Source organism: Aquarana catesbeiana, linkage group LG01 (assembly GCF_042186555.1).
Source record: "Aquarana catesbeiana isolate 2022-GZ linkage group LG01, ASM4218655v1, whole genome shotgun sequence".
Taxonomy (NCBI): domain Eukaryota; kingdom Metazoa; phylum Chordata; class Amphibia; order Anura; family Ranidae; genus Aquarana; species Aquarana catesbeiana.
Window position 1 is genome coordinate 205912915 of NC_133324.1, and position 23245 is coordinate 205936159.

Here is a 23245-nt window from a genome sequence, read left to right on the forward strand (position 1 = left end):
TTAAAATACACAATCTAGTTAGACATAACTTACTTTGTGAATGATTTCAATTAAACTTTACATTAAAAAGTATTAAATATTTGTGTTGTACAAAGCATTTTATTAAAATATTTAATCAATAGGGACTTTCAATAAAAAGTCAAAATTTGTAGTAGATCCAGAGCTTGACGATGCCCAGTCCCACTTCCCAGAACCTGTTGGTGAGATCATCCATCACATAAACGGGCAATCAGGGAGGGTCATAAGAGTCAGGAGCGGGGGGGGTTGTACCAAACTCAACTCTTACAGGAACAAGTATGGATTTGAATACAATGTCAGTTGTCTGCATCAGTTTTTCTCAACCTTTTTTCATTCAAGGCAACCTTTAAAATTATGCACAATCTCAAGGGGCATGGCCTACTGCGGACCGGGATGGATGCCTGAAATCTGAGCTCTGTTCCACGGCCTGGACACGAGCAACCCGCAACAACTTACTTTCCCATCTTCCACACATTTGGAGATGAGAAGGTCCGAGGACACCTCAGGGCATGTCCAGAAGGTGAACGCGCCGTCTGATCGACTATTACCCTCCAACCGCGGCTATGTAGAAAGCCCAAGATGGCGCTGGCTCCAGCAGCACACTCCACGCTGACACAGCCAGCCTGCCTGCCAGCTCCACACTGCTGCTACCACAGCCAGGAGACTCCTCCAACATCAATCCAAGGGACAACATGGACACTCTCCTACCCCCTGATGACATTACTGGAGGGCAGCAATCAGACAGAGGTAAGAGACTAGCAACCTCCCCTGCTAACTCCCCAAAGAGCCCCATGCCAAAAAGCAGCTATGGTCCTCTGTGGTTGCAGGCATGCATGACACAGAGCAAGCTCCCTCCTTAGCATCTATCCCTGTCACAGACAACCCTGTCTCTGAGGCAATGCTTAAGTCCATGCTTTTCACCTTACAACAGGATTTACACAGGGAGTTACAAGTCTCTATGTCTCGAGTACATGATAGAATAGACTGCCTTGAAGTGAGAGCAGATGCAATGAAAGAAAACATGCAGGATTACTCAAAAGCACACAACAAGCTATTAGATGAGGTGAGTTGCCATCTAGATAAAGGAAGGCCCGTAGACGTGGTGTATCTGGATTTTGCAAAAGCATTTGACACAGTTCCCCATAAACGTTTACTGTACAAAATAAGGTGCGTTGGCATGGACCATAGGGTGAGTACATGGATTGAAAACTGGCTACAAGGGCGTGTTCAGAGGGTGGTGATAAATGGGGAGTACTCAGAATGGTCAGGGGTGGGTAGTGGGGTCCCCCAGGGTTCTGTGCTGGGACCAATCCTATTTAATTTGTTCATAAACGACCTGGAGGATGGGATAAACAGTTCCATCTCTGTATTTGCAGACGATACTAAGCTAAGCAGGGCAATAACTTCTCCGCAGGATGTGGAAATCTTGCAAAAAGACCTGAACAAATTAATGGGGTGGGCGACTACATGGCAAATGAGGTTCAATGTAGAAAAATGTAAAATAATGCACTTGGGTGTCAAAAATATGAATGCAATCTATACACTGGGGGGAGAACCTCTGGGGGAATCTAGGATGGAAAAGGACTTGGGGGTCCTAGTGGATGATAGGCTCAGCAATGGCATGCAATGCCAAGCTGCTGCTAATAAAGCAAACAGAATATTGGCAATAGGAACCTCATTTACTTGGGATTTTATAGGGCAACAAAAGAAAAGAAATATTTTTAAAAAAAATTAGATAAATTTTATTTATACAAAGATTGTTAAAAAGTAATTAAACATATGGAAATATACATTTACGAAGAATAAAACTAGAAGATGATACACTACAGAAGTGGCAAAAAATTATATATAATCCAACGCGTTTCAAAATGATTAAATTTCTTCTTCAGGGATAAATTTTGCCATTATCTGAAAGGCACAAAAGTAACATAAATATACATACATATAAATTTTTTTTAAAATTTTTTAAACAACCAAAATAATATATGAGTAAAGAGGCTTACAGTAATCATGACTGACCCAGCGGATTCTCAGTGTGATACTCCAACAACCCCCATCCAGCCAGAGAACGGTCTTATATCGCGCAAAGGAGCCCTCAGATATTGAGATCCAATGAGAGACGCCTAATGTCCCAAGCAAAAAGGTGCTAGGGGGAGGGGGGATGTGAAATCTGAAAAAATATATATACATACAATCACAAAACGTCATCTGTGAGGGAGATGATGCATCCATGGAAAAAAAAAAAAAAAAAAAAAAAAAAAAAAAAAAAAAAAAAAAAAAAAAAAACCAACTAACCTTGCAACAAACCTGCGGGTTTGTGTGCCTTCACAAATTAAAGAAATCAGTGTGTAGTAAAAAGGAGAGGTTCCCCTTCCTAGAAACAAGAGGAAGAGGAATCGAAATAAAAAATAATAAATAATAAATAAAAAATGCAAAAATGAATGAAAAAACAAATGAAAAAACAGATGAAAAAAAAAAAAAAAAAAACAAAAAAACACAACACTACCCATTATGTCCTAATATTTTGGTGGGCTTACCTAAAGGGAAACTGAGTTTAATGTATGAGGGAATGTAAATTTAACTGAATGAAAAATATATTGTGAAGGCAGTAACGCCTGAGGGTATAGTGGAATAAAACCAAAGGGGAAAATTGCATTCTTAGATGGTTAAAAAAAAGGTTTATAGAAGCAACCCCATAGAAAATGACTAAAGAGTATATATTTTTATCACTCCCCAGATACTGTCCACAGATGGGGAGAGGAGTCTGGAGAGGAATAATACAATGTCAAAGTGACAAAGAATAGAATATATCCATTGATGAAAGTAGTAATTTCAAGCTTACCATAACAGTATATCTCCCGCAGATGAGTATAAGTGAATCCAGAATCTACCAGGGGTCCAGGAGGGAAAGGAGATCCGCCCCGAGCCCGAGCACAGACCCACGGTTGTCTAATCTCAGCAGCAAACAGCCGGGAAATGACGCTGGCAGCTCGAAGGCTCCCGGCGTTCTCCTTATAAGTCCGTGCTGATGAGTGGTTTAATGAGCGCGAGGGGATGACGTCACCCCGAAGGACGTAGGCGACGTCACCTCCGCCGCTCACATTACAGATCGTGTAGACGCCTGTGTAACCGGACGTGAAGGGAGACAGGCCGGCTTCCCGCCCCGCCCACCCCCAACGTCAAGAACCGGAAGAACACAGGGAAGAGACATACATTGCTGACACTAATAAAGCGCCCGTGCGTCAGGGCGTGGGGAAAGACAGGCCGACACTCCGCTCGGCCCCCCCCCCCCCCACACTCGTTTAAAACCAACTGGGCGCATAAGAACAACATGGACTACTAACAAAAAAGAGTCCAAAGCCAGATCTCGAAGGGGGCAAAAACGCCCCTCATCAGATCCGCACAAGCAAGAGGGCCCGTCCAGAGACAGTTCCCACTCCCATAGATTAAAGAATTATAATAGAGTGTACAGCAGGGTCTCTGAAAAATAAATTATAACAGATGAATCAAAAATTGTCATGAATGGCTGGATATGTGGAAAAAATACCCACATCCAGAGTTGAAGCAGAGACTTTTTTAGAGGAAGCATATCCAAAAAGGATGAATCCTCAAAAGGAGAACAAAAGCCCCCGACACAGGAAAATCCATCAACCACCAGAGGATGACGTCAAATAGACGTCTCGGATGGCGATGGAAAAAACAGGGGCCCCCAAACATGAGTTCGGGCCCCCCCCTGTGCCGGGTGCACGATATGACCACGGATCTGAGTGGGGGCGATTGGAGGACCATCCGAGAAACAGTCTAATCACGAAAACCGAAGCAGACAGATACATACAAATGAATAAATAAATGAACAAATTATGAAAAATATATATCATGGACGGGACTGGGGGAACACAAGGTTCTCCCAGCCAGCCCACGAAACATCAATATACAAAACACAAAAGAATTTTTCATAAATCATATATAAATGGAAATATACCCCAATAGACATTATCATTCCAAATGCTGATCCATAGGCTATATAAGGTGTAAGTAGATAGGAAGGTGAAAGGGGGGACACAGGGAGGGAAGAAAAAGAGGAAGTTTGAAACATCAAGATAAATGAAGGGCAGGGGAGATTGTATTCAGTCGGTTTTGCCAGAACTGAAACCTTCCAGAAACGGTCTAAAACTTTCTGCCTCATTTAGGCCTGGCGGGGTGGTGGCATTCAGATGTCTTATCCAACGCATTTCGCGCTGTAGAAGGATTTTATTCCAGTCACCACCTCGCAAAGGGACATGGACACGGTCTACCACCGTGAAATTCACAGATGGCATCCTGTATCCATGTCCCTTGGCTACATGTCTGCCAAGGGGAAGGTACAAGTTGCCAATCTGCATGCTTAGCAGGTGTTTGCTCACGCGTTGTCTAAATTCCTGGCGGGTTTTGCCAATGTAAAAGGCCCCGCATTGGCATTGTACCAAGTACACTACCCCTTGGGTTTGGCAGTTCGCAAAATGCTTTAATTGAAAACGTTCCCCATTGGGTAGTAGGAATGTAGTCCTCTTCCCAATAACATTGCAAAAAGAACAGTTACCGCAAGGGAAGGTCCCCCATGTTTTGCAAGGGTCACCTCTTTGGTTCCCCTTGTATTCGCTTTGGGTTAGTAAATCTGCTAGGGAACCTGCCTTCCGGAAGGTAATTTGGGGTTTTGAGGTTAGCAGACTTCCCAAAACAGGGTCGTCGGTCAAAATTGACCAGTGTTTGGTAAGAATTCTTCTTATAGTACTGTGCTCATTGGAGTAGCGTAAGATGATCCTTATTGTGTCATCGGATTTACGAGTTTTAGACCCAAAAATTAGAGTATGCCTATCTTGATTTTTGACACGATTAAAGGCTTTTTTCAAAGAGGATTTAGTGTACCCCCTTATAAGTAGTCTTTTACTGAGTTTGTCTGCTTCACATTGGAAAGTTTCCATTGTGGTACAGTTGCGTTTTAGTCTTAAAAATTGACTAAAGGGTATAGATTTCTTCAAAGGTTCCGGGTGGAAACTGTCAGCATGCAGAAGGGTGTTGCCGGCAGTTTCCTTCCTGTACAATTTGCTAGCAACTTGACCATTCTTATCCTTATAGATGGTTACATCCAAGAAATTGATCTGTTGATGATCATAGGACATAGTGAAGAAAAGATTCATGGTATTGTGATTCATTGCTTTAAGACAGCTTTTTAAAGCCTCTTCTGGGCCATTCCAAATTAAGAATATGTCGTCTATGTACCTTTGCCATAGAATGACATGCTCCGTATACATAGTCAACTCATCATTCGTCAGAAATCCCTTTTCCCACTCCCCCAGGTACAGGTTTGCATAGGAGGGGGCGCAACAAGTCCCCATAGCAACCCCCTGTACCTGGAGGTAGTGGGAACCCCTGAAAAGAAACACATTGTGTCGAAGAATAAAATCCAGCATTTCAAGAATAAAATTGTTGAATTTCCATTCCGTCGTCGCCTTTTGGCGTAGAACATGACCAACCGCAGCTACTCCCAAGTCATGTGGTATACTATTATAAAGTGACTCGACATCTATAGTTACTAGAATAGATGACTCTGGAATCACAAGGTTCTCCAGCACCTGTAACAGGTGGATGGTATCCTTGGTGTAGGATGCCAATTCAAGAACATGGGGTCTGAGGTGTTGGTCAATGACTTGACTAATACCCTCTGATATGCTGCCATTGCCGGATATGATAGGGCGGCCCGGAGGATTGTGTAAATCTTTATGCACCTTGGGAAGTGCATACATAGTGGGGATGCGGGGGTGTTTGGTACGTATAAAATCCAATAGCTCACCAGTGATGGCTCCCATTATAAAAGCTTCATCTACGAGTCGATAGAATTCCTGATTGAATCTATCAACTAAGGATGCTGAGATTTTTCGATAACACTTTCGATTATTAAGGATCTTTAAACACATCTCCTCGTATTTGGAATTATCCATCAACACGATGTTGCCGCCCTTGTCAGATCCCTTAATGGTTATATCTAAATTGTTTTTGAGGGAGTGTAGAGCATTTTGTTGCTCAGGGGTAAGATTCCTGATTGATTTGTCTTTGTTTAAGGATTCAATTTCCTTGGCCGTTTGTTTGACAAACAATGCCAAGGCAGGATTCTGACTGAGTGCTGGAAATCTATGTGATTTCCTTTTAAATTGTTTATGTTGTTTTGAATCATCTATTTTTTCTTCTTCACTATCGTCACTTTCCCAGGCATCGAGCCAACTTGACTCAATTCCCTCATTCTCCTGTAGCAGTAGATTTAGGTCCCGAAGGGCCTTGAAGTCCGCTGTTTTGAGATTTGGTGCAATTATCTCTTCACTTTTCTTAGTTTTAGTATACATACTCTTGAAGAGTAGTTTTCTTGCAAACAAAAAAATATCTTTAACTACTTCAAAATTATCAAGGCTTCTACTGGGACAAAAAGAGAGTCCCAGAGAAAGAACCTCCTTCTCAGCCTCAGTCAGTGTGTGTGAAGATAGGTTAATAATATTCAACCTATCATCTACACAATTGGAGTCGGTATCGCAGCCTGCTCCTTTTGCGTAGTTAGAGCCTGTGTTAAGGTCATTTTGTCTAAAAAAGTATCTAGCTGAGTTTGATTCTTTGGGATAGCTCCCAAATCTTTAGAGGTTTTTGTTGTTTTACCTTTGCCGGAACTGGGTCCTTTGCTACCTTCCATGGGTCGCGGTGTATTCTCACCTTTACCGCCCCTTGATGTATGTGGGGTCTCTGCGGTTTGTTTTTTATGGATTTGTTGTAGTTCCCCATCCATTTCTTGTGTTTTGGCAAAAGGACCCTTTCTTTTCCTTGTAAAGCGATCTGTAAAAGAGGAGGCTGAGGAGGAGGCATTGGAATTAGTATCTGAACTGTAGTCATTTTTCTCCCCTTTGTTTTTGGAAGATTTTTTAGTTGTTCTATTCCTGAAATCCTTATTTTGATGCCATCTATATGCTCTATTCTCCCTGAACGCATTTTTATCCCTCCAGAATTTTTTATCTTTTTTTTGGAGAATGGCTTTGCTGGAGGTTTTAAGGTGTTCCCTTAATTTTTCTTCGAGGGTTAAATAGTCCTCGTGTGTTTTCAGGGGAGTCAAGCGAATATAAAGGGCATCAATTTCAGTATCAAGATTGTTCAATTGTAATCTGTATTCATCCTGTAATAACATCATAAGATTTCTGGAGCAGTCATTGAGTTTGGATTCCCAATTTTTCTTCAAATTATCGGAGATATGGTCTAAAATGGGAAAGATTTGAATCCTTAGGCCTATTGGGTTGATATTTTCTTGAATATACCGATCTAAGGACTGTATGTGCCAATGTAGTGCACATTTCTTTTCCAATGCTTTGGTCAGACTATGGAAAAGTGAGGTCAAATCAGTTTTAACTTGTTCTTTTACTTGGTTTAGGTTTCAGTTCTGGCAAAACCGACTGAATACAATCTCCCCTGCCCTTCATTTATCTTGATGTTTCAAACTTCCTCTTTTTCTTCCCTCCCTGTGTCCCCCCTTTCACCTTCCTATCTACTTACACCTTATATAGCCTATGGATCAGCATTTGGAATGATAATGTCTATTGGGGTATATTTCCATTTATATATGATTTATGAAAAATTCTTTTGTGTTTTGTATATTGATGTTTCGTGGGCTGGCTGGGAGAACCTTGTGTTCCCCCAGTCCCGTCCATGATATATATTTTTCATAATTTGTTCATTTATTTATTCATTTGTATGTATCTGTCTGCTTCGGTTTTCGTGATTAGACTGTTTCTCGGATGGTCCTCCAATCGCCCCCACTCAGATCCGTGGTCATATCGTGCACCCGGCACAGGGGGGGGCCCGAACTCATGTTTGGGGGCCCCTGTTTTTTCCATCGCCATCCGAGACGTCTATTTGACGTCATCCTCTGGTGGTTGATGGATTTTCCTGTGTCGGGGGCTTTTGTTCTCCTTTTGAGGATTCATCCTTTTTGGATATGCTTCCTCTAAAAAAGTCTCTGCTTCAACTCTGGATGTGGGTATTTTTTCCACATATCCAGCCATTCATGACAATTTTTGATTCATCTGTTATAATTTATTTTTCAGAGACCCTGCTGTACACTCTATTATAATTCTTTAATCTATGGGAGTGGGAACTGTCTCTGGACGGGCCCTCTTGCTTGTGCGGATCTGATGAGGGGCGTTTTTGCCCCCTTCGAGATCTGGCTTTGGACTCTTTTTTGTTAGTAGTCCATGTTGTTCTTATGCGCCCAGTTGGTTTTAAACGAGTGTGGGGGGGGGGGGGGGCCGAGCGGAGTGTCGGCCTGTCTTTCCCCACGCCCTGACGCACGGGCGCTTTATTAGTGTCAGCAATGTATGTCTCTTCCCTGTGTTCTTCCGGTTCTTGACGTTGGGGGTGGGCGGGGCGGGAAGCCGGCCTGTCTCCCTTCACGTCCGGTTACACAGGCGTCTACACGATCTGTAATGTGAGCGGCGGAGGTGACGTCGCCTACGTCCTTCGGGGTGACGTCATCCCCTCGCGCTCATTAAACCACTCATCAGCACGGACTTATAAGGAGAACGCCGGGAGCCTTCGAGCTGCCAGCGTCATTTCCCGGCTGTTTGCTGCTGAGATTAGACAACCGTGGGTCTGTGCTCGGGCTCGGGGCGGATCTCCTTTCCCTCCTGGACCCCTGGTAGATTCTGGATTCACTTATACTCATCTGCGGGAGATATACTGTTATGGTAAGCTTGAAATTACTACTTTCATCAATGGATATATTCTATTCTTTGTCACTTTGACATTGTATTATTCCTCTCCAGACTCCTCTCCCCATCTGTGGACAGTATCTGGGGAGTGATAAAAATATATACTCTTTAGTCATTTTCTATGGGGTTGCTTCTATAAACCTTTTTTTTAACCATCTAAGAATGCAATTTTCCCCTTTGGTTTTATTCCACTATACCCTCAGGCGTTACTGCCTTCACAATATATTTTTCATTCAGTTAAATTTACATTCCCTCATACATTAAACTCAGTTTCCCTTTAGGTAAGCCCACCAAAATATTAGGACATAATGGGTAGTGTTGTGTTTTTTTGTTTTTTTTTTTTTTTTTTCATCTGTTTTTTCATTTGTTTTTTCATTCATTTTTGCATTTTTTATTTATTATTTATTATTTTTTATTTCGATTCCTCTTCCTCTTGTTTCTAGGAAGGGGAACCTCTCCTTTTTACTACACACTGATTTCTTTAATTTGTGAAGGCACACAAACCCGCAGGTTTGTTGCAAGGTTAGTTGGTTTTTTTTTTTTTTTTTTTTTTTTTTTTTTTTTTTTTTTTTTTTTTTTTTTTCCATGGATGCATCATCTCCCTCACAGATGACGTTTTGTGATTGTATGTATATATATTTTTTCAGATTTCACATCCCCCCTCCCCCTAGCACCTTTTTGCTTGGGACATTAGGCGTCTCTCATTGGATCTCAATATCTGAGGGCTCCTTTGCGCGATATAAGACCGTTCTCTGGCTGGATGGGGGTTGTTGGAGTATCACACTGAGAATCCGCTGGGTCAGTCATGATTACTGTAAGCCTCTTTACTCATATATTATTTTGGTTGTTTAAAAAATTTTAAAAAAAATTTATATGTATGTATATTTATGTTACTTTTGTGCCTTTCAGATAATGGCAAAAATTTATCCCTGAAGAAGAAATTTAATCATTTTGAAACGCGTTGGATTATATATAATTTTTTGCCACTTCTGTAGTGTATCATCTTCTAGTTTTATTCTTCGTAAATGTATATTTCCATATGTTTAATTACTTTTTAACAATCTTTGTATAAATAAAATTTATCTAATTTTTTTTAAAAATATTTCTTTTCTTTTGTTGCCCTATAAAATCCCAAGTAAATGAGGTTCCTATTGTTTAATGTTTAGGGATGATGGCAACTCTGTCACACTAATTTTTGAGAAGTCTATACTTTTTCCATATTCTAGGGGTGGAGAATACACCCATATCCTCACTTTTCAGACTTTCTCTCTTAGTTGTGAACCCCATATTTAGACTACCATACATTGTTTTGTCGTGAAACTCCAGGGTTGGCCCTCTATTAAGGGAGTTACCTCCGTTTTTCTGGTTTTTCCTCTTTTTTGGTCTTTGGTTGTATTCTTTGACCAAAACGTTATAACTATTTATCTTTCACTGTTTTTTCTCGTGGCTATTCAGGATGGGTGACCTTTTGGGTGAGAATTGGGAGGATCTTATGTCAACCATTAAGAGCAATTACCAAGTAAAAGAACAAGTTAAAACTGATTTGACCTCACTTTTCCATAGTCTGACCAAAGCATTGGAAAAGAAATGTGCACTACATTGGCACATACAGTCCTTAGATCGGTATATTCAAGAAAATATCAACCCAATAGGCCTAAGGATTCAAATCTTTCCCATTTTAGACCATATCTCCGATAATTTGAAGAAAAATTGGGAATCCAAACTCAATGACTGCTCCAGAAATCTTATGATGTTATTACAGGATGAATACAGATTACAATTGAACAATCTTGATACTGAAATTGATGCCCTTTATATTCGCTTGACTCCCCTGAAAACACACGAGGACTATTTAACCCTCGAAGAAAAATTAAGGGAACACCTTAAAACCTCCAGCAAAGCCATTCTCCAAAAAAAAGATAAAAAATTCTGGAGGGATAAAAATGCGTTCAGGGAGAATAGAGCATATAGATGGCATCAAAATAAGGATTTCAGGAATAGAACAACTAAAAAATCTTCCAAAAACAAAGGGGAGAAAAATGACTACAGTTCAGATACTAATTCCAATGCCTCCTCCTCAGCCTCCTCTTTTACAGATCGCTTTACAAGGAAAAGAAAGGGTCCTTTTGCCAAAACACAAGAAATGGATGGGGAACTACAACAAATCCATAAAAAACAAACCGCAGAGACCCCACATACATCAAGGGGCGGTAAAGGTGAGAATACACCGCGACCCATGGAAGGTAGCAAAGGACCCAGTTCCGGCAAAGGTAAAACAACAAAAACCTCTAAAGATTTGGGAGCTATCCCAAAGAATCAAACTCAGCTAGATACTTTTTTAGACAAAATGACCTTAACACAGGCTCTAACTACGCAAAAGGAGCAGGCTGCGATACCGACTCCAATTGTGTAGATGATAGGTTGAATATTATTAACCTATCTTCACACACACTGACTGAGGCTGAGAAGGAGGTTCTTTCTCTGGGACTCTCTTTTTGTCCCAGTAGAAGCCTTGATAATTTTGAAGTAGTTAAAGATATTTTTTTGTTTGCAAGAAAACTACTCTTCAAGAGTATGTATACTAAAACTAAGAAAAGTGAAGAGATAATTGCACCAAATCTCAAAACAGCGGACTTCAAGGCCCTTCGGGACCTAAATCTACTGCTACAGGAGAATGAGGGAATTGAGTCAAGTTGGCTCGATGCCTGGGAAAGTGACGATAGTGAAGAAGAAAAAATAGATGATTCAAAACAACATAAACAATTTAAAAGGAAATCACATAGATTTCCAGCACTCAGTCAGAATCCTGCCTTGGCATTGTTTGTCAAACAAACGGCCAAGGAAATTGAATCCTTAAACAAAGACAAATCAATCAGGAATCTTACCCCTGAGCAACAAAATGCTCTACACTCCCTCAAAAACAATTTAGATATAACCATTAAGGGATCTGACAAGGGCGGCAACATCGTGTTGATGGATAATTCCAAATACGAGGAGATGTGTTTAAAGATCCTTAATAATCGAAAGTGTTATCGAAAAATCTCAGCATCCTTAGTTGATAGATTCAATCAGGAATTCTATCGACTCGTAGATGAAGCTTTTATAATGGGAGCCATCACTGGTGAGCTATTGGATTTTATACGTACCAAACACCCCCGCATCCCCACTATGTATGCACTTCCCAAGGTGCATAAAGATTTACACAATCCTCCGGGCCGCCCTATCATATCCGGCAATGGCAGCATATCAGAGGGTATTAGTCAAGTCATTGACCAACACCTCAGACCCCATGTTCTTGAATTGGCATCCTACACCAAGGATACCATCCACCTGTTACAGGTGCTGGAGAACCTTGTGATTCCAGAGTCATCTATTCTAGTAACTATAGATGTCGAGTCACTTTATAATAGTATACCACATGACTTGGGAGTAGCTGCGGTTGGTCATGTTCTACGCCAAAAGGCGACGACGGAATGGAAATTCAACAATTTTATTCTTGAAATGCTGGATTTTATTCTTCGACACAATGTGTTTCTTTTCAGGGGTTCCCACTACCTCCAGGTACAGGGGGTTGCTATGGGGACTTGTTGCGCCCCCTCCTATGCAAACCTGTACCTGGGGGAGTGGGAAAAGGGATTTCTGACGAATGATGAGTTGACTATGTATACGGAGCATGTCATTCTATGGCAAAGGTACATAGACGACATATTCTTAATTTGGAATGGCCCAGAAGAGGCTTTAAAAAGCTGTCTTAAAGCAATGAATCACAATACCATGAATCTTTTCTTCACTATGTCCTATGATCATCAACAGATCAATTTCTTGGATGTAACCATCTATAAGGATAAGAATGGTCAAGTTGCTAGCAAATTGTACAGGAAGGAAACTGCCGGCAACACCCTTCTGCATGCTGACAGTTTCCACCCGGAACCTTTGAAGAAATCTATACCCTTTAGTCAATTTTTAAGACTAAAACGCAACTGTACCACAATGGAAACTTTCCAATGTGAAGCAGACAAACTCAGTAAAAGACTACTTATAAGGGGGTACACTAAATCCTCTTTGAAAAAAGCCTTTAATCGTGTCAAAAATCAAGATAGGCATACTCTAATTTTTGGGTCTAAAACTCGTAAATCCGATGACACAATAAGGATCATCTTACGCTACTCCAATGAGCACAGTACTATAAGAAGAATTCTTACCAAACACTGGTCAATTTTGACCGACGACCCTGTTTTGGGAAGTCTGCTAACCTCAAAACCCCAAATTACCTTCCGGAAGGCAGGTTCCCTAGCAGATTTACTAACCCAAAGCGAATACAAGGGGAACCAAAGAGGTGACCCTTGCAAAACATGGGGGACCTTCCCTTGCGGTAACTGTTCTTTTTGCAATGTTATTGGGAAGAGGACTACATTCCTACTACCCAATGGGGAACGTTTTCAATTAAAGCATTTTGCGAACTGCCAAACCCAAGGGGTAGTGTACTTGGTACAATGCCAATGCGGGGCCTTTTACATTGGCAAAACCCGCCAGGAATTTAGACAACGCGTGAGCAAACACCTGCTAAGCATGCAGATTGGCAACTTGTACCTTCCCCTTGGCAGACATGTAGCCAAGGGACATGGATACAGGATGCCATCTGTGAATTTCACGGTGGTAGACCGTGTCCATGTCCCTTTGCGAGGTGGTGACTGGAATAAAATCCTTCTACAGCGCGAAATGCGTTGGATAAGACATCTGAATGCCACCACCCCGCCAGGCCTAAATGAGGCAGAAAGTTTTAGACCGTTTCTGGAAGGTTTCAGTTCTGGCAAAACCGACTGAATACAATCTCCCCTGCCCTTCATTTATCTTGATGTTTCAAACTTCCTCTTTTTCTTCCCTCCCTGTGTCCCCCCTTTCACCTTCCTATCTACTTACACCTTATATAGCCTATGGATCAGCATTTGGAATGATAATGTCTATTGGGGTATATTTCCATTTATATATGATTTATGAAAAATTCTTTTGTGTTTTGTATATTGATGTTTCGTGGGCTGGCTGGGAGAACCTTGTGTTCCCCCAGTCCCGTCCATGATATATATTTTTCATAATTTGTTCATTTATTTATTCATTTGTATGTATCTGTCTGCTTCGGTTTTCGTGATTAGACTGTTTCTCGGATGGTCCTCCAATCGCCCCCACTCAGATCCGTGGTCATATCGTGCACCCGGCACAGGGGGGGGCCCGAACTCATGTTTGGGGGCCCCTGTTTTTTCCATCGCCATCCGAGACGTCTATTTGACGTCATCCTCTGGTGGTTGATGGATTTTCCTGTGTCGGGGGCTTTTGTTCTCCTTTTGAGGATTCATCCTTTTTGGATATGCTTCCTCTAAAAAAGTCTCTGCTTCAACTCTGGATGTGGGTATTTTTTCCACATATCCAGCCATTCATGACAATTTTTGATTCATCTGTTATAATTTATTTTTCAGAGACCCTGCTGTACACTCTATTATAATTCTTTAATCTATGGGAGTGGGAACTGTCTCTGGACGGGCCCTCTTGCTTGTGCGGATCTGATGAGGGGCGTTTTTGCCCCCTTCGAGATCTGGCTTTGGACTCTTTTTTGTTAGTAGTCCATGTTGTTCTTATGCGCCCAGTTGGTTTTAAACGAGTGTGGGGGGGGGGGGGGCCGAGCGGAGTGTCGGCCTGTCTTTCCCCACGCCCTGACGCACGGGCGCTTTATTAGTGTCAGCAATGTATGTCTCTTCCCTGTGTTCTTCCGGTTCTTGACGTTGGGGGTGGGCGGGGCGGGAAGCCGGCCTGTCTCCCTTCACGTCCGGTTACACAGGCGTCTACACGATCTGTAATGTGAGCGGCGGAGGTGACGTCGCCTACGTCCTTCGGGGTGACGTCATCCCCTCGCGCTCATTAAACCACTCATCAGCACGGACTTATAAGGAGAACGCCGGGAGCCTTCGAGCTGCCAGCGTCATTTCCCGGCTGTTTGCTGCTGAGATTAGACAACCGTGGGTCTGTGCTCGGGCTCGGGGCGGATCTCCTTTCCCTCCTGGACCCCTGGTAGATTCTGGATTCACTTATACTCATCTGCGGGAGATATACTGTTATGGTAAGCTTGAAATTACTACTTTCATCAATGGATATATTCTATTCTTTGTCACTTTGACATTGTATTATTCCTCTCCAGACTCCTCTCCCCATCTGTGGACAGTATCTGGGGAGTGATAAAAATATATACTCTTTAGTCATTTTCTATGGGGTTGCTTCTATAAACCTTTTTTTTAACCATCTAAGAATGCAATTTTCCCCTTTGGTTTTATTCCACTATACCCTCAGGCGTTACTGCCTTCACAATATATTTTTCATTCAGTTAAATTTACATTCCCTCATACATTAAACTCAGTTTCCCTTTAGGTAAGCCCACCAAAATATTAGGACATAATGGGTAGTGTTGTGTTTTTTTGTTTTTTTTTTTTTTTTTTCATCTGTTTTTTCATTTGTTTTTTCATTCATTTTTGCATTTTTTATTTATTATTTATTATTTTTTATTTCGATTCCTCTTCCTCTTGTTTCTAGGAAGGGGAACCTCTCCTTTTTACTACACACTGATTTCTTTAATTTGTGAAGGCACACAAACCCGCAGGTTTGTTGCAAGGTTAGTTGGTTTTTTTTTTTTTTTTTTTTTTTTTTTTTTTTTTTTTTTTTTTTTTTTCCATGGATGCATCATCTCCCTCACAGATGACGTTTTGTGATTGTATGTATATATATTTTTTCAGATTTCACATCCCCCCTCCCCCTAGCACCTTTTTGCTTGGGACATTAGGCGTCTCTCATTGGATCTCAATATCTGAGGGCTCCTTTGCGCGATATAAGACCGTTCTCTGGCTGGATGGGGGTTGTTGGAGTATCACACTGAGAATCCGCTGGGTCAGTCATGATTACTGTAAGCCTCTTTACTCATATATTATTTTGGTTGTTTAAAAAATTTTAAAAAAAATTTATATGTATGTATATTTATGTTACTTTTGTGCCTTTCAGATAATGGCAAAAATTTATCCCTGAAGAAGAAATTTAATCATTTTGAAACGCGTTGGATTATATATAATTTTTTGCCACTTCTGTAGTGTATCATCTTCTAGTTTTATTCTTCGTAAATGTATATTTCCATATGTTTAATTACTTTTTAACAATCTTTGTATAAATAAAATTTATCTAATTTTTTTTAAAAATATTTCTTTTCTTTTGTTGCCCTATAAAATCCCAAGTAAATGAGGTTCCTATTGTTTAATGTTTAGGGATGATGGCAACTCTGTCACACTAATTTTTGAGAAGTCTATACTTTTTCCAACAGAATATTGGCATGCATTAAAAGGGGGATCAACTGCAGAGATAAAACGATAATTCTCCCGCTCTACAAGACTCTGGTCCGCCCGCACCTGGAGTATGCTGTCCATTTCTGGGCACCAGTCCTCAGGAGGGACGTACTGGAAATGGAGCGAGTACAAAGAAGGGCAACAAAATTAATAAAGGGTCTGGAGGATCTCAGTTATGAGGAAAGGTTGCGAGCACTGAACTTATTCTCTCTGGAGAAGAGACGCTTGAGAGGGGATATGATTTCAATTTACAAATACTGTACTGGTGACCCCACAATAGGGATAAAACTTTTTCGCAGAAGAGAGTTTAATAAGACTCGTGGCCACTCATTACAATTAGAAGAAAATAGGTTTAACCTTAAACTACGTAGAGGGTTCTTTACTGTAAGAGCGGCAAGGATGTGGAATTCCCTTCCACAGGCGGTGGTCTCAGCGGGGAGCATTGATAGCTTCAAGAAACTATTAGATAATCACCTGAATGACCGCAATATACAGGGATATGTAATGTAATACTGACACATAATCACACACATAGGTTGGACTTGATGGACTTGTGTCTTTTTTCAACCTCACCTACTATGTAACTATATAAGATGCACATGAACACCATGCAGAGGAAATTCACCACTATAAGATGAAATTAGTAGATATAGAGGACCGCTCCAGGTGGAACAATATCAAATTCAGAGGAATTCCAGAGTCGATCAAACCGAATTAAATAACAGCAACTCATCTCAACATTGCTCCCTCGCCTCAACGCCTGTGATACCCTGATCGACCGGGCCCATAGAATCTCTGAACCATCACACTTACCAGATGATACCCCAAGCGGTGTTTTAGCCCAGATTCACTTTTTTCACATTAAGGAGTAAATCCTCTCTACCGCTAGAGCCTCAAAACCTCTGCCACCTCCATATACTAACGTCAAGCTGTTCACTGACCTCTCTCCTGCAACAATGGAAATGCATAGAGCTTTTACTTATAAAATAGTAAATGTGCCCGCGCTAGTATAGTGTCACATATAAAATATATAATATATAAAAAAAAAAATACTTTCACATATAAAACACATATAATGTGATAAATAAAACCATACAGGTAAAATATAATGCAAATAACTATAAATGATAAACCACCAAGTGCATATAAAGGTGCAATCGTAGTAATAACTAATAAAAGTGCAACGTGCTGAAATATAAATATCAAAACACTTTCCAGTGACAAATGAGTGTATATCCCAATTATTAAATACAAATCACAAAAAACGTGAATAAATAGTGTCCATAAAATGAGTATACATCATGCTTCTTCTGATGGGTGTATAAATCACAACACGTGAAAACTGTGCTCTCCCGTGACACCCCACATGTGCTTGCGCTCACCTTCAGTCGTGTGACACAGTAATTAAACGGTGTCAAAATAAGCATTGGGGCCACTGCTAGGCTCACTCAGGATACAATGATGCAAAGACACTCCTCTCAGGTGAAACTGCTAGGCTCACTCAGGTTACAATGATGCAAAAACACTCCTCTCAGGTAAAACCAAGATCCAAAATCATAGAAGAAACAAACAGAGGGACTCCATAGTGCAATATAGCCAGGACATTTATTAAAAGAATAAAGCCCTCCAAGAGGGTACTCACATTAGATGGGTGCTAGAGTGCACCAGACTGTACAGGTAAAATAATAAGCAGCTGATCGTATGGCGTGCGGTATGGCATGTGCAATCCTCCTCCTCTGCTGACAGCTCCGTCCTACCCCTCCCCGACGCGTATTCGGCATAGGGGTTTCGTGCCTTCCTCTGGGGGATAACATATTTTGTTCATAGAGCTTTTACTCCCATCACAACAGAAAAAAATAATCTATAGATGGGGCTTTCCAACAAAATTGCTGGTCACACACCAACACCAAATTGTCCCCATCCTCACTCTAAAATATGGATATAAAAAGCTGACGAATTGGGGTTTCCTCCCTGTTGCTTCTGGTGATACAGGACAAAGAGGTCCCCCTCACACATCATCCAACTCCAGAAATCCGACATCCAAAGTAGCCAGAAAACATTGGATCATGGATATGCCCAGTCCTCCTATCTACTGTAAACCAGTCTGGACGATGTCCACTTACCTTTTTTCTCTCCACCCCTCAGGTTATAGTGTGCTAAGCACACTATATTGTACTACTTGTTGCTTGTACGGTTCATTCAAGCACTATTTATCTCTCTTTACTGCTACATTTACTGTGTTCTAAAAGTTGTACTGTATACCGTGTATTTTTTGTTATTGCAAGAACTGCATTAGTCCTTACATTATACCTATTGGATACAATAAGGAGGTAAAGTCTCTCTCCCTCTGCTCACATCTCCAGAAATAGCTGACCATCATGACCCTTACACTCACATCCATAACTGCCATAGGCCTAAACTCCCCATTCAAGAGAAACCTCCTTTGGAAAGAAGCCTTAGCTTATCCTGCAGATGTCCTCTGTGTACAAGAGACCCACTTCTCAAAACTTAAAATTATGCACAATCTCGAGGCACCTCATTGTAAAATGTTAAAAACTAAACTGATAATTTGACATAACACAGCAGCATCCACCCACATAGGACATTCAATATTAAAAATGATTAATTTTTACAAAGCAATATACCTTTGCACACTGGTAATGAGTAGTATTCTAGCATTTCTCTTCACTTTCCTCTCCCTCATTCAGCTAACCCCAGTGCTGATGGAGGGGGCAGGGGGGAAGCAAACAAGGATGTCTTGAGCGCCCGGCGATCTCCTTATTAACCTACGATGTCACTGGTTGTTAAGACACCAGCTGCTGGCCCACACGGATTGAAGTGCTACACAATACAAACCTGTGGCTTTGTGTAACAAAAAGGCAGGCGTGAGCCACCTGCTGCCTGGATGACAATTTTGTAGCAATTTGGGGCAATTTCTAGGCATTTTGTCAGGAAGAACCCAAAAGACACTGGTTGAAATAGGCTGGTCTACATCTTTGATCATTTTCCATAGCTAGACTGAGAAAGACACACTTCCATCAAGGTCAGCTATATGAAAAACAAATTGCAAAACAATAAAAATGTTGTAACTGTCTGTTCGCCTGTTAGGGAATGAAAATGAAATAAAATCCCAAATTTTGGATCGTCACCAGAACAGAGGAAATTTCCCAATGGGGATATTAGTTCTGGTGACCCTGGTGACAACTTTTGAGGAATTTCCTCCCACTTGCTGTTTTGACTATGAGACAGGAAGTGAAGTGAAATCTCTTCAATGGGACACAGATGGCAAAAGAAGCCGACAGCTCTCTTGCTTCATTACTAACCTTTCTTTACTCTATCCAAAATCTAGCTAAGACCAATGTAACTAGCACTAAACAGGAGAGGAGGAAAGAGGGAGATAGAAATTCACATAAGTAAACACATTGTAGTGGCCAAAAAGTGGCACTGGATGTCAGCATACTACAGAACAGAATAACCTGCTGCAGTTTAATACAACATAGAAAAACATACAGACAAGTGGGACTGAACATACACATTACAGACTGACGGAACAATCTTTGTACAGTCAACTTTAGATTTACCAAAGCTATGTAATATGAGGACCTACCTAAACTAACAAATCAATTTATATACAGTCAGACAGGCACTTGAACTACATAGCTGTTGGCAGATCTAAAGGCAAAGTACAAATAGATTGCAACATGTGTGGTGAGCCTTAATGCATCTTGCACAAAGCTGCCCAATCATCTATTGTGTCTGAAACAGATTGTAAATATTTGTCCCAAAATTGCACTCTGGGGTACACCCCTTATTGCTTTTGACTATGCAGAGCATGACTCATTGAATATAACTCTCCAAATGTGGTCTTTACATTCGTGTTCTTTTCTGTCTCCTTAAAAATATCCTGCAGAACGTTTACAAATTTCTACTCACTTCTTTTACTAATAAAAATGAAAAGTGCAGCGCTAAAACCTTTAAATGAACAAAGATCATTGAATAGATCTCACAATAGTTAATGAAAACAAATGTGGAACTATAATGAAATAAAAAACACAGTGGTTTGGTATAAATAAATCAAGAAAAAAGCAACTGGTATAAATAAACATGTCCAAGTCCATAGGTGAAATGGAATATGTAGTGAAACTGAATGTCTCTTAAAGGGACAAACAACAAATGTTCATAGATGATGTCTATGTAGACTAAACGCGTCGGGACAGGCTCCATTGCTGCCATATATACTTTTAAAGTGCTGTTTACTCTTCTGAAATGTGAGTTTTTTACCTCATTAAATCTCTAAATTTTTATACGGAATTACGCTATGTGTCCTTCGTTTGTTCCCCTTTCTTTGACATACTGTACATGTGAATATATGGGAGATATCATTCATTGGTCTGTATGGAAATACAATAAGGAGATCACCACCCCAATGAATGTATGAGGATTTGGTTTACGTGTCAAAGGTTTCCAGATCTGATGCTTCCAACTTCGGCATTTGCCAATACAAGCTTGTTTGACTCATAGGACGTATGTCCCCTTGAGTTCAAACCATCTGGTAAGCCTTCATCCTATCGGTGGCGGACTACTCACTTTCACATATTATTTCATCACACATTCATAATTATTGATGTCTCAGTGACGTTATGAACATTTGTTGTTTGTCCCTTTAAGAGACATTCGGTTTCGCTACATATTCCATTTCACCTATGGACTTCATGTTTATTTATACCACTTGCTTTTTTCTTGATTTATTTATACCAAACCACTGTGTTTTTTATTCCACTATAGTTCCACATTTGTTTTCACTAACTATTGTGAGATCTATTCAATGTTCTTTGTTCATTTAAAGGTTTTAGTGCTGCACTTTTCATTTTTATTTCTATATTGCAATTGTCTGTTAGCTGCTTTATTTTAGAGCAGGGATCCTCAAACTACGGCCCTCCAGCTGTTGCAGAACTACACATCCCATGAGGCATTGTAAAACTCTGACATTCACAGACATGACTAGGCATGATGGGAATTGTAGTTCCTGAACACCCGGAGGGCCGCAGTTTGAAGACCCCTGTTTTAGAGCATAGTGCATATTATCTTTGCATTTTTTCACTTCCTCTACTAGCATTGAAATTATTCCAGTCAAGTTCAGGGTAGGTAAAATCTCCCATTTTTAAAGTTGTCCCAACTGGTACACTTCTTCCCTCTGTACACCGCCCCATTATAATATAACATAACATACATATAAAGTACATATACATTCACCGGCCACTCAATTAGGTACACCTGTTCAATTGCTTGGTAACACAAATTGCTAATCAAGCAATCACATGGCAGCAACTCAATGGATTTAGGCATCTAGATGTGGTGAAGATCACTTGCTAAAGTTCAAACTGAGCACCAGAATGGGGAAAAAAGGGGATTTAAGTGGCTTTGAATGTGGCATGTTTGTTGGTGCCAGGCAGGCTGGTTTGAGTATTTTTAAAAACTGCTGATCTACTGGGATTTTCATGCACAACTATCTCTAGGGTTTACAGAGAATGGTCCGAAAAAGAGAAAATATCTAGTGAGCAGCAGTTGTGTGGACGAAAATGCTTTGTTAATGTCAGAGGAGAATGGGCAGACTGGTTTGAGATAATAGAACAGCAACAGTAACTCAGATAACCACTCATTACAACCAAGGTATGCAGAATACCATCTCTGAATGCACAACACATTGAACATTGAAGCAGATGGGCTACAGCAGCAGAAGACCACACTGGGTGCCACTCCTGTCAGCTAAGAACAGGAAACTGAGGCTACAATATGCACAGGCTCACCAAACTTGGACAAGATTGGAAAAACGTTCCCTGGTCTGATAAGTCTTGATTTCAGCTGCAACATTCAGATGGTAGGGTCAGAATTTTGCGTAAACGACATGAAAGAATTGGTCCATCCTGCCTTGTATCAACAGTTCAGGCTGGTGGTGTAATAGTGTGGGGGATATTTTCTTGGCACGTTTTGGGCCCCTTAGTACCAATTGAGCATCATTTATACGCCACAGTCTACCTGAGTATTGTTGCTGACAATGTCCATCCATTTATGACTACAGTGTACAAATCTTCTGATGGCTGCTTCCAGCAGGATAATGCACCATGTCACAAAGCTCAAATCCTCTCACCACTGGTTTCTTGAACATGACAATAAGGTCATTTAACGTTTACCACATGCGATAACGCACTCACATGACTTATTTGCATAAATTATCGCAAGTGGTAAATTAATTCCAATTCATTAAAAAATAAATAATGATTATGCGGTATTTACCTCAAGAAAAAAAATGTGATGGTAAATGTCACTTTAAAAATGCTTAAGTCCACTTCACAAATGGACTAGAAAGCAAAAAGCACATGCAATGTTTACCACCAGGGTTTTGCTGACGGTATCACGTGCGGTATTTGTCAATAAACAGGGTGGGGGTCGAGGTGACCCCCACCCTGTTTTTTGACAAATATCTTGATGCTAAGGAGCAGGCCATGAAGCCGCCCACTGTGTCTTTAACAATGGATGACTCATCAGCTTGCAGCAGAATGTAAAAAAAAGCAGACAATAAAAAATGATGAAAAAAAAACTGCGTGGGGTCCTCCATATCGGACAAGAAGGATTTTAAGGGGAGCCACATGGGCCAAATTTAACAATAAAATGGCATGGGGTCCCCCCAAAATCCATACTAGACCCTTATTCGTGCATGCAGTCTGGCAGGTCAGGGAAAGGGGGAGACGAGCGGGCACCCCTCCCCTCCTGAACCATACCAGGCCACATGCCCTCAAAATGGGGGGTGGGTGCTTTGGAGCAGGGAGGCTTTGCCTCAGAGCACCATGTCCCCAAGTTGATGGGGACAAGGTCCTCATGCGCATAACCATGGCAGGTGGTTGTGGGGGTCCCCAGGTCTCCCCCCCATGTTAATGAGTTTTGGGTACATAGCACCCCTACCCATTCACCAAAAAAGTGTCTAAAAGTATCAAAAACACAGAGTCAGTTTTTGACAAATCCTTATTAACCGGTTCATTACAGGGCAATTTCACCCCATTCCTTCCCAGGCCAATTTTT

General features: G+C 41.0%; 3 long non-coding RNA genes across 3 annotated transcripts; 2 read left to right on the forward strand and 1 right to left on the reverse strand.

Moving 5' to 3' along the window:
• Positions 1–1941: 1941 nt before the first annotated feature.
• On the reverse strand, positions 1942–3171 carry LOC141138791 (uncharacterized). The gene is made up of 3 exons (XR_012243688.1): positions 2861–3171; positions 2314–2392; positions 1942–2188 (listed from the first exon to the last, which is right to left on the reverse strand). It is a non-coding gene; the product is annotated as an uncharacterized lncRNA (long non-coding RNA).
• Positions 3172–8466: 5295 nt separating this feature from the next.
• Positions 8467–11125, forward strand: LOC141138802 (uncharacterized). The gene is made up of 3 exons (XR_012243689.1): positions 8467–8771; positions 9239–9317; positions 9443–11125. It is a non-coding gene; the product is annotated as an uncharacterized lncRNA (long non-coding RNA).
• Positions 11126–14599: 3474 nt separating this feature from the next.
• Positions 14600–15818, forward strand: LOC141138813 (uncharacterized). The gene is made up of 3 exons (XR_012243690.1): positions 14600–14904; positions 15372–15450; positions 15572–15818. It is a non-coding gene; the product is annotated as an uncharacterized lncRNA (long non-coding RNA).
• The last annotated feature ends 7427 nt before the right edge of the window (positions 15819–23245 follow it).